The 13,076-nt window shown below is 41.2% G+C and overlaps 1 protein-coding gene across 1 annotated transcript in view; it reads right to left on the minus strand.

Annotated features, from left to right (window-relative positions):
- Positions 1-2,807: 2,807 nt before the first annotated feature.
- Positions 2,808-13,076, minus strand: part of LOC131686134 (uncharacterized) — an 82,200-nt gene continuing 71,931 nt past the window's right edge. Inside the window, exon 3 of the mRNA XM_058970303.1 lies at positions 2,808-2,868. The gene's annotated coding sequence lies outside the window, so the exon portion shown is untranslated. The remainder of the gene's footprint in view (positions 2,869-13,076) is intronic.

Genomic DNA, 13,076 nt, shown 5'->3' on the forward strand with positions numbered 1-13,076 from the left:
GACAGGGAAACAATATGTCCTCAAGCAGGTATCGAACCTGCGATCTTCCGGTCATCAAGGCACTGTGATGATGTCATCACAGACTCTCATGGACCCATCGACCCCCAATGTCTCCGATAAGCAAATTGTCAACGCCCCCTCTCAGGCAGATCTCACTTGTTATACATTATTAGCTCCAGTGGATCGCGGTCAGGCATGTTTGCATCCCATTAGCTAGCCCAGATACCGCCAGGCTTTAGTGATGAATAGATCTACGGAGAAGCGTATTGAAGTCTGCCCTCCAAGCCTATCGGCAGATGGTAACGACAAATCCAGCCGATCTGAGTTAGTGAATGAGAAACTCGAGATAGATGTTAATGCTGGGGTTGGTTTTGGTTTACTGAGGTCCGCAAAGGTTTTTTGATGGAGGCCAGTACGTCGAGGATTTTTGGTATGCTTCATTATTGATTCAGCGAGTTGTGCTCGATCGAAGCCTTGTTATTTCTTTTTGGAGTATGTCGATTCTTCGAACCTTGTCATTTGTGTTTCCGAACAGGCGTTCGTTGACGGTGCTGGCGTAGTTGGCTTAGGAATCACTACATCGATACAATCGAAAGGGGTGTTTTTAGTCTGTTTCTAGTTTGATGATCGTTTCTTCATTTTCATAGACCTTCCATGTCACGCTGGGTGTGCTCCCTAGCAGTTGACACATTTATTGCCCTCATGGCAAGAAACATTATTAAACGAAAAGTAGGGACCACTGTAATTACGGCATGATTCTGGCTGTCCACAGGATCAATTCCTGTGCTAAAATTTGCTACAATGGTAGCATTGCATTGGAGATTGGTCTCAATCGAGTTCTGCCAAGCCTAAAATGATGTTATCAGGGAGGTGATTGCACAGGAATGAAAGAATTCCATTAACCGTTTTGATTATGCAATGGGCTGCGGTGACCCTTTGAGCTCTTTTAGCAATTTATCAACACAGAGGTTCAGCGTCTCAATGTCAGCAATGATCCCTTGCTGTGTATTGAGAGTGGGTGCGAAATCATCTCTATGGCTTGTCCATGTATTAACTGCTTCATGCCGATTAATACATTGTACACTCTTTTTGATGACGCACGAAGGGCATAACAAATTACCTTTTCCTCCGTAATCGCCGTTACTAGCTTGGTAGTAATTAGCTTGGTATACCTAAAGCTCAGTTAACCAACCTTTGGATCATAAATGGGTTGGAAGGTAAATCCAACAGGGCGCATGACTAGAGTCTGTGGGCCAGTTATATCCCCGGAATGCATTAATCACGGATATCGACGCCTAGGTAAGGTGCCATCTTCCCAATCAGGGGGAAGTAGGTCGAACTCCCTTCTGCCTTCTGCGCTTGCCACTATCGCATACCTCAACTAGTGCCAGTATATCAGAGATTTGACTAACGTGCGTGTAGTGGTTATGATTGCACACTTATCTGTCTCCCTTCTTTGGTCGCAATCTCTTTGCACTACTTTTATATGAACCACAACTCCCTATTAACAGGAGACTGAGCCCTGGCCTCGCTGCTTTATTATCACTGCGACTTTTTCTTGTGGTTAATTACCTCGGTTTTACTAGTATATTATGCAAAGAGTTAAGTAGTACATATTGAAACGTCAGAAAAATGAACAGAACAGAAAGACCCCAAGGAGAATCATTCAATATTACTTGTATATGTAATCGCGGATTTTGCCCTGACGTGTTTTCTCATCATTTCCCTGATCGGAAGAAAAGCGGAAGTGGAATTGGAAAGGTGGGAAAAATAATAGCACATAAGCTACACTCACAAGTAGTTCATATCGCCTTCGAGAAATCCTAAAACTCTTTACCGCATTGGATAAGAATCATTAATATGTCTCCGAGTTTCAGTCGTCCAACCACGGTGTCGTCTATGTAAGGACGGTCTCAAACTCGAAATCGCAGTTACGCTACCACCTGGCAGTTGCATATCAGATGATATGAGGCTCCGCTGTCAGATTCCCAAAGATCACACGAAAATGACTCAGCGTGCTGAATAATTTCCATGAGATAATTGAGTTTTCAGTGGTCAGTTAAAGCCCTGATCAGCATGCCGCAGTGGAGTTTCGAAAAATGCAGGAGATTTTTTCCAAAATCGCTGGGCGCGGTTGTTCTAGAAACGCCTTTGTTTGGCGACACGTTTGTAGTTTTATCCTATAATTGCGGTGCTCGGACGAAACTCAAGACCGGATTTTTGACAGCGGTCAACCACTTTACATGCCCTAGCGAATTCGTCAGCCCATTCATTTCCAATAATACTGGAATGTCCGGGCACTTCTGAGCAGATAGTGTTGACAACGTTTAGTTCTTCAAACAAACCCCGTTAAAGGGCCAATTGTACCGCGCACATAATCACGAAGAATATCCAAATTAGTTTTCGCTTGTGCTGTAATTCGGCTGTCGATTGGTCTTTTTTATTCTCTTTCTAGGTATCTTCAGCTTATCCAATCTCAGGTCGATGAGAGACTCTGACGCTATACCGTCGATCCTTTGCGTAAGAATGTTCTGTTCGTTGCATTCTTTGCAGTTCTAAGTAGTATTGTAAATATCTTTTTTCACTTTAACAGAACTGGAATGGAACCAGTTGTAGCAATTGCCCCAAGAAACCATCATTCCGTCAGCTTGGTCCGGTTAAAAACAAGCACCGCAGTTGCAACTAGTTGTTTCGAGGTTATGATCCGAATTTTTACAACCACCCAATGATTTTGGAGAATGTATAGATTAGTTAGTGGCACAAACATTTTGTTTCTAGTAACGCCTTTTCAGTGACTCGATTCTAGGGTGACCATACGTCCTGGTTTCCCAGGACATGTCCTGGTTTTGCGTGGACTGTCCTGGTGTCCTGGGAAGTCGAGGAAAATGCTTGATTTGTCCTGGTTTTTCTCCTGTAAGCCTAATATATTCCTATTTATTCAGTCTTCGCTTTCCACTATGCTCTAGCCGCAACCATGACTGCAAGGTATACTTATCCTCAATCGGAATGCGACAAACAAAACTTATTACAGTCGAATCTCCCAATCGTACTTTCTGATGTTTTATTTAATCTCTCCTCATCTCTAATCTCCCTTTGGTACATCTGAAAAGACACATCGGCGTTTTGGTGCTTCTGCTTCTACTTGAGATCTCTTGCTAGTTAATTTTTTCGTCTTACTGGAAATCCATTCCATAAAAAGAAAAATAGCAACTATCGTGGAATAATTTCATTGAGCGCTCTCTCGAGCTGGGGATCATGGAATCACTACAGAGTCGACACCAGTATCTAATCAGTTGCTCTGCTTGTGAACAATGCAGTTAATCAAACGAACGTTTCTACCTAAAGTCTGCTGTCTATGTGTACCGTGCTAGTACTATAAACAAGCAAAGCAATCGAATAATAAAATTCGTCCCAAGACAGTGTGAACAATAAAGCACCGTTACATTCATCGGTGCGATATCGATCATTCATTTCAAGATGTTTGAAACTCAACAGCAAAATAAAATTCAACAGCAAATTTGCAAATGCAGTCTGAGACTAACGGAAGTCGTCGTTATACAAGCCCACCACACTCGTTACTGGTAACGTTTAAAACTTTGGCCATAACGGAAAGCTACCATATGGAAGATAACATGCAATACGTCGTTGAGCATGATAATGTTAGGACTAAGATACCCGTTTATATCGACAATGATAAGATTGATATGCGTCTGCACGATCTACACCCGGGTGCTATTAATAAATTTATTACAACCATCATGTCGGAATACGTCATGGTGGAATCCTTTAAGTTTGAAACCTGGAGAAAATTTTTCTAGGTATTTCCAATGATGTTTGTTTCGTGGGAATGCGAGTGACGGAACCTATTCCTTCATATCTGAACTTTCAATTCAAAGCAAAACGTGTGACCAAATCTCAAATCACATGGTGCACGTATGAAGGACAGACCCCTGCATACCCTACGCTGTCACACAAGAAGACACACTACGAGAAACCATGTACACCACAAACCTCTAACGAAGCAATATCAACTACAAGCATACCCATCACACAGCCCTTCATCAACATCAACTAAATCACAAACCACCGGAGTTGCAGCAGCTGATAATATTAAAAAAAATCCGCGGCTCAGGTAATGCATTGAGGCGTTTTAAATAAATGAAATAGTTAATGGACGATTAACATGCCTTCACGCCTGGACGCTGAACAGCGACTAACCGCCGAGTTTAGCATCCTACATAACAGGGAGTATGGAATGTCGCGCTCAAACCAGTGCTGCGTAATTTCAAGATCAGTTACTTAATTCTGCTTGTATTTACCGAAACCAAATTCAGATTCATCGCCCCCCTCATTCATTAACTTTCCAACTGACTGAAACTTCATGCCGAATGCAATGCTTGAGTGCAGAGGAAATATAAATTCCTTCACCAACCAAAGCATTTATTTGTTTTTTTTATGTGGACAGTTTGAAGGCAGAAGCTGACATCTTCTACATTTTCGAGCATAAGTGAACTGCATTATCTATATCTGCTGCACTTTTGTTCAATAATCCCTCTCATAGGTAGAACGGAAACAAAATTCAGTTTGCTTTTGAAACCGAACATGTTCAAACCTGAAAGCACTGAATTGAATTTTGTTTTCTTTTAGGTTCACGCAGGGATGTCAATTTTTTCAAGCTCGGGCTCAAACTGATATTATTTACACCAAGCTATCCGCCAGTTTTAATATAACAATCGATTAAACGGAGAAATTTTTTTTAACAACGGTAGGTTTTGCAGCTCTCAAATCGAGAGATTATGGTTGTCATTGGAGATTGCCAGGCATAGCGCAGGGAAGCTACTTGGGATCGCTGATGTTTCTGATTTTCATCAATGTCGTGTTTTTAGTACTGAAAACTCCTCGCCGGTCCTGCACAGACCATCTCAGCATGAAACGTTTGTTGATGGTGGTGTAGCAAGAACTGCCTTTGTGTAAATCCGAAAAAGTTCTTGGTGTTCGAATTCCGATGAAAGACTTTCTGGCTGAGCTCTTCCTCCCAGACTCCCAGAACTTTCTTACTGTCGAAGCTCTGCCAGACCCCAGAACTTTTTAACTGCCGAAAACATGTGGAAAAGGCAATGTCGATTGAGAGGCAATGGGGGGAAGCAGTACCCTTTCGACTGTCCTAGTTTTCTACTCGTCTGATATGGTCACCCTACTCGATTCTAAAAACGAAATCAGCATAAATCAACCAATAACCACACCTTTAGACTTGAAATTTGATTATAATCTTATATTCCATTTACTGGCTCAAATACATATATCATATTCTACCTTTTGTCTTGATATATTTTTGCTTACACAATTTCCTGTCCACTATCAATAGTTCTGAATTCATGTGTGGTTTCGACCGCAATAGATTTCAATACTGGTCGTCTCATACAAACAAAGAAGTGAAAATATTTTATAGGTTCTTCAAGAATTTTAATTATATAGACTAATAATGTATTCTTTGAAAAGTAAATGACGCACCATTCCGTGTCAACACAGAAATAAACTTTTGAACTATTTAACGAATCATTACCGACACCAACTACTGATTCTATCCAGTCTAGACGCAGGACGTCGGTATAATCATAATCGTATCGCAGAACAATAAAGTAAAACGTTTACTGCCCATTAATATAAAAAAAATATTCTACGCAGCCTGCAAATAAACTATCATAAAAAGTGAAACAGAAGTATTTATTTGTTGATACCCGACCACCTACATGTTACTTCCAACCTCCATAAACAGCCGATTTCGTTTTGTCTCCGACAAGAAACTTTACTGATTTTTCATTTTATGCCACCTTATAAAAGCAGAAATTATTTTTATGCGCCTTCAACCCCGGCTACTCAAGTCGAGAGCAGTGAAATATTTCACCGAGGGCTACATTTTAATTAATCGTAAAAAAGCAGGCCACGATTATGATATCATTCATAAACAATATGACTGAAAAAAATCAACAGTTTTACAGCAATCAAGTATTCGTTTTCCTACACTACTTCATTTGAAATTCTATGTGAGATTTGCTAAATGTTGAGATTCATTGAAATGATGAATTTCGCGCAGTTAACTCCGCACCATCTAGAGCGCGATGAAATCTGACGGGCGGAATCCGTTTGCGGTTTGGGAAAATGAATGAGGAAAACCTCTCTTCCGAAGACGGGGTGGAAGTGCCACAAGTCACCCAAAGACGGTCAACCAGACATCTACATAAAGCTTCAATGCGACCGTCATCACATTTGGTCCTTGTTTGCTAGGGTGGTTCTCAATTTTTTCAAAATTCTGAAGATTCTAGTGGACTCAGATATTAAACTGTTAACTAAAATAGCATAAAGGAAAAAAGTATGGGGCAATGATGTTTTAGGAAATATTTCGGAACCTTGCTATCAATACCACCCTATCAAGGAATCAAACCACCTATCGCTCCTTGTTGTGGAACACCCATCATTGTTATTTCTGGCCGGTGCTATGAAACCACTGAATTCGTGGCTCCCCCTACAAACCCTCGCGGGAGTTTCAGTTATTAAACCCCGATCAACAGTCACAAACCAGTCCCGTAATATCCGCGCTCCATCGCCTCCACAACCGCCGCTGCTTCTTCCCTTACAAGGTCTTTCGCGCCGTTGCTGTACGATGCCAGCCAGATCACGAGCAAGTGAACCCGGTGAGTGTGTACCGAACTAACCACACGGCGTGCCGGGTAGTTGCAACTCCGAGTCTGTCTCAGTGATTTAGATATTCGTTTATTTATGTTGAGATAACAATTTATTTTAATTCAGTCCGTAAATTTAATGACTTATTTACGGTTACCATGATATTTTTAAGGCTGAATAATAAACCGAAAACGTGGCTTTTATTGAAACTTTATATATATTTATATTAAAAATTTCGATGAGTTCTGTGCTCGCGGAGGGAAGGGTGCACAAAGCGAATGAGCAAGATACGCGTTCACATAAATTTATTATATCACTTACATTCTGGTCTGAAATACGGCATTCACTTGGATTCTGGGGTCCAGCAACGAGGACGTCCAACGAACTATCTTTGTACACCGATGCAAAGGGCGCCCTGCCCTATTTAGTTTCCTTTTATTATAATGTTGATTTAATAGTTTTTCAGCTGGTTACAATAATTATTGCCGAGTTTTCCCTTTTGGTCATTTATTTATAGTGCCACTGTGCTGGACTAGGAAGTAGAAGCCCATAAATGGAAATTTCATACGTCCAGTGTATCGAACACACTTTTCATTAAACTGTAAACTGACGACGTACGACCGATCCCACTACCCCGGTCAATGGTGTCGTATTTCGTGCGCAGTTGCAGAAATCCAATTGCCGATGAATGTCTACGATTCGAATGAATTGAGCAATTACCCCGGCTGACCCCTGGCTATTATATTTAATATGTTTCAAGCTGTGAAATCCCGAAAAAGCTTAGCAGGGGCACGCGGATGAACGTTTTCCGGATCTAAACTACTGCGATTCGCTTATAGGATGGAGCCGAACGGCAGCGTTTGTCAAATGAGATGGTTCTTCTATCCTGCGCAAGCGATGGCAGTAGGCTGGTCAAAATGGGATCATCTGTTGTTGGCAACGACAAAGTGTTTTATTTTATTTTATTTTAAAGTAATATATCAACCTGGAACATTTTTGAATATACCGAGTACATATTTTGGTATAAAGCATGTCCACGTTAAATTTCGGACACCGAAATTATGTCATATAAATAAAAATTCATACACTATAGATCAAAACTGGTTGGTTTTTGTTTTTTTTATCCTTATGGTCATTTACCTCTTTTTTTGGATTAGAAAAATCTCTTTTCGAAAAATCTGTAACCCTTTGTGCGGAGTTGGGAAGCGAACTCAGGTGAGCTGCGTATAAGACAAGCGATTTACCCTCAAAAACGGATAGTTTATTTCAGAAAGTAGATGTATAACTCTTGTAAATATAACTTATTTCGATGTCAATTATTTTGTGTATAAAATTCTCAAATTTTCTGGGGTATACCCGTCATCAGCTCCTATATCGTATCGTCAGATACTCTAGCGGCGGTACTTTTTATCTACTCTTGAAACCAATGACGCAATTTGCTTTCCTATTAGTTTCGAGTAGTTTCTGCTTAACCAGAGCCCAACACTTTTTTTTTGATTAGCTGTTTTAGCACATATTTGACCTCTTGTACATTCGAGTAACTACATTCAATGGCGGATTTTGCATTATGAGGCCAAATCAGACCAAAACAGAGTTGGACTGCTCTTGTATGCAAAGGTGTCGTATATTACACTTTGATTGAATTTCATTTGTAAGTACACTACACTGAACTACAGCACGCTACAAAGATCTGCATCAACTTTACATAAAAATGCAAAATGTCCTTTTAAAACACGGAAAACATTTCCTTTCGAATTACGAATAATGCAAATTGATTTCCTGAAAATTATTTTCGATGGCATTTACGTCACATTTTCATAAAAAGGCAGTGGACCGTCGTGGCTCCTACATAATAAATTTATGTACCAACCACTTATGTAGACATTCTTTTTCGTACACATCTTTGGTGATTTACTTAGTTTTCCAAACTTGATGCAGGTGCAAAGATCATTGATAAATAAGAGAAAGATCAGTGGCCCTAAGTGACCTCCTTGAGGCACACAGGTTGGCGTTTCGAATGCACTTGAGCGTGTGGTGCTAATTCTAACGAATCCAGAAAAACCTGGTCGCTCCAATTTCAAAACAGCAATATCGTGCTTGTCCCTTTGCTTTCGCGAAATGTCAAATGCTTTCGCGAAATCAAAGTATATTGCGTCCGCTTGTTGATGCTTCTCGATAGCTAGAACTTGAAAACTTGGGGATGTACAGTGGCGTATCGTTTTTAACAAATCCGTGTTGACGTTCGTAAATTAGGTTGGAAGAAGACGCGTTCATAGCATTATAGACCAACATTTTCAGAATATTGGCCAAGCAAATCAGTAGCGAAGCATTTGGAATAACATTTTCCGAGATTGAACGATGGAAAAAATGCTTACAGGCATGGAAACTGCTAGGGCACAATGTTTTATAAACACAGGAGGCAAGCAATCCGGACCAGGTTGGCATAGCTTTAAGTTACTTTTGCGTGGAGTAGACAGGGTAGGGCTGGTAAACACATCTCGGTAGTGATCTCGGCTGCAGATTGTAAATGTTTGTCTCGAAGACAAACATTTTCTGGAATATCCCAAAACATTTTCTGCCATTTATAAACGTCCAGAAAGTTGAGAAATTATTTCGAAAGGTTGCGTTGGACTTGGTTCAAATATTCACCGAATGCACTGTTCCGGGTTGTTTCATATTGTAGTTCAGTTTGACGAAGAATAGTTTTGTTGCCGTCGGTGCTATGACGTGAGTATCACTTTCGTTGTTTCGAGTTCCACAACGGAAACTTTCCAACCAACCTATCAAGCCAATTGACTGCACCAATGGCCGTTGAGACTTCGTCGAAGTTACATCAAGTAAAATCAAAGATGAGGTCGTTTTTAATTGAATCTAAGGCTTCACCATCATCAGAACGCATATCAAGTCTTAAAACCGGGGCTTTTAGGTGAGGGTCTGTCTTCAGGTCGAAGACCCAATCAGTTCGAACACGTCCGTGTCGTTGATGAAGACTAAATTGAGGGTCCGTCCATTTACGTTGCTAAGAGAGCAGATTCCGGAGATGAGGGAGCTGTGCCTATTAGCTTTGTCCAGAATACTTTGGACTGTAGAAGAGTGAATGTTGCACAAGTCAGGATCACTGTTCGGCCTCAGATAAATTTAAAGACCGATTTGGCAGTGAAACTCGTACGTTCACATCCAGGTTTAATACAGTCCCAGTTATGTTTCTTTACGGCTATAAGAACACCACCTCCGCGACGTAGACGACTTGTAGAAGAGTTGCGATTGCATCGGTAGATTGCGCAGTTCGCCGTGGGTTCGACGTTTAATATACCATCACGTGGCCAGTTTTCAGTGAGAATGATATTATCATAGTCGCAGTAAGTATGCGCAAGGGCTGCGGTTTTGGTCTCATTCAACGAGCGTACTGGTAGCAGATGGACAGGAAATCATGTATTGTACACGACGGCATGATATGAATTAAAGCGAGCAGATTATAAATTAAATTATCACTTAAAGCAAAAAGCTCGCTTGAGAAGGGAGTTCGAAAGACTTCCTCACCCTACCTGTAGAGATGAGACTTTTGGGTTTGCGTCCGTAACTGTATATGACCTGCCAAACCAACCACTTTTTGTGAAATTTGGACAGCTTTTTTTATCCGGTAATACTCAGTAATGGTTAGATGAAGAACGGGCGGCTGAAAGCGGCCAGACGAACATGTGGAAGATCAGTCATCGCTGGAGGTTTATTTGTTGTACCGTCACCAACAGACCGCTTGGCCCCAATGGTGGTTACTTAAACTAATTACATTTCAGAATACGAATAATTTTAGTTTTTATCGAATTCCTTGTCAGGTTGAAGTCAAACGCCGTCGCCACACTGTTAAACACACGCTGAAGTCCGGTAACAGCGCTCTGGCGCCCATAGTTAGTTCTCCTGAACGGGACTCGCAGAAGAGAGTTATTGCGCAGAGCTCGAACGCGAGCTTGAAGATCGAGGCGTCCGAGGATTGTAGGGCAATCCACCCTGGCAGACAGTAAGTCCGAGACGAACAGGGCTCGAGAGCAGTCCCTCCGGATGCTTAGAGTATCGAACTGTATTAACTGACAACGGTTTTCGTAGCTCGGCAGCTGAAATCTGTTTTGCCAAGGAAGATGTCGGAGTGCAAAGCGTATGAACCGGCGTTGGACGGCCTCGATTCTGTCGACACCGTTCTGGTAGTAAGGGTTCCAAACAACAGAACAATATTCCAGTGTTGAGCGAACCAGCGCACAATAGAGAGATTTTAAACAGTATACGGTTGCGGTTTTGCTCAAACGTTTTTGCACCACTGGCACACTCTCCGGACCGCAAGGCGTTGTAGAGCTTCGTTGATGATTGTGGGATGGTTATGGTAGTTGAAATCCTCAACATGATCAGTTGTTTGTTGCGATGGTTATGAGAAAGAATGACGACGTCAACAGAATCGTGTTGGGCAAACGTACAGGTTTTTTCGACCGCGGACACGAGCAACTCCTTTCTCATCCAGGAAGGCGCAACGAAACAGTGGGTTGTTTGTAATTATCTCCATCCACTCATCTTTTGCCGTGTGATTTGCGGCCAGCACAGCGATCTCTTCGATATAGACTTCCGACTGCGCTTGGCGCAACACGTAGTTCTCCGCTTTGGCTAGCTTCTGTTACACCAGTGGTCCAAAGACACGTTGTTCTTCTCTCATAGAGCGCGTACCGCGTATCGGCGTACCAGTGGTCCATCTAGAGTATTCTTGCAGCCTTATAACAGAACCCATAATTTCGGAATTAATAAGTAGATCTGGACGAAGCTCCGTTGTCGTCGGTTTCCCGAAGCTAGGAAGCGGAGGCGAGACGTGTGCGTTTTGTCCAAGAGCTGCTGGTCCCCGAAATCAGCGACTATCCGGCGATAGATTGGGAACACGTGTCCACTTCGCCCCTAGATCGGCGACGTTCTGCTTTGTCGGGAGCCAACGCCACTCGCCAACTTCACTGACGCGAAACGTAACGAATGGACTATATTGTCGGTGGTCGAATCTCAGCCGGCATAATACGTCCTTGGAATCTGTCCAGAAGTGCCATCTGCTAACCGTAATGGACAGTGATGCCATTATCGTATCTGCCAATCGGACACCAATTAAGGCCGCTTGCAACTCGGACTTCGGGATGGACAGGAATTTCAATGGTGCTACTCTCGTTTTCGCACGTTGTAGTTACATTGGGATTTGTGTGAAGAAGAATTATGTAAAATCTCAATACAATTGGTCCAGTAGATTTTGAGTTATGATACACACCGATCTTCGAGTCTCCCCCGAAGATTCACTTTCAATGTTTTTCAATATTTTGCAATGAAAATTAGCGAAATTAAGTTAAAATGTTCCATTGTTATAGGGAAACAGATTGTATAAACCAACACTCTCTGTGTCATCAAAAACTATTAGAAGCAATCTTTCCTTACCTCTCACCCTCTCGTCGATCTTAACATGCATTAACACATCTTAGTCGACCGTTACCGCTAGTAGACTTAGTCAAACGGCACTACACTTTAACTGTGTATAATGCAAAAACTGAAAATGAGATCAAGTCATGCCCAAAAATTTTTTTTAATTACATCAAGACTAAGTTGAATTCCTGCAACTTTCCATCAAAAATGTCTTTGGATGGAAAAGAGGATGAAACTTTAAAAGATATTTGTAATCTCTGCGCAACATTTTTTTCAAGAAACTTATTCTAACTATTCGAATAATGATCGTGACTATGAATATTTTTCTTATCTTCCTGATTATTCAAGAGATGTTGGTGTCAGTCACATTAATGTTCAAGATATCTTGTCTGGTCTCAATGATCTAGATGCCACTAAAGGCTCACGACCTGATGGATTTCCACCAGCTTTCATAAAGAATTTAGCAACTAAGCTCACCTCACCTTTATTCTTGCTGTTCAATAAGTCACTTGAATCTGGTAATTTCCCAAAAGACTGGAAAAAATCTTTTCTAATACCTATTTAAAAAATCGGGTAAAAAATTCGACATTCGCAATTATCGTGGGATTGCCATTCTGTCTTGCTTTCCTAAACTTTTTGAATCCATCATAAATAAAAACATTTTCAACCAAATTAAACAACAATAACAAATGCACAACATGAGTTTTTTAAAGGCCGTTTAATAAGTACAAACCTTCTAGAATTTGTTGATTACTCTTTAAATGCCATGGATAAAGGAAATCACATAGAAGCTCGTTACACTGACTTCAGCAAAGCTTTCGATAAACTTGACATTCCCATGTTAATTTTCAAGCTTCAAAAACTGGGAATCGAAACGAGACTTCTCAATTGGATTAAGTCGTATTTAACAGATCGCCAGCAAATAGTAAAATGCTATGAGATGAAATCCGATATAATTAAAG

The sequence above is a fragment of the Topomyia yanbarensis genome, chromosome 2, assembly GCF_030247195.1.
Source record: "Topomyia yanbarensis strain Yona2022 chromosome 2, ASM3024719v1, whole genome shotgun sequence".
Classification (NCBI taxonomy): Eukaryota; Metazoa; Arthropoda; class Insecta; order Diptera; family Culicidae; genus Topomyia; species Topomyia yanbarensis.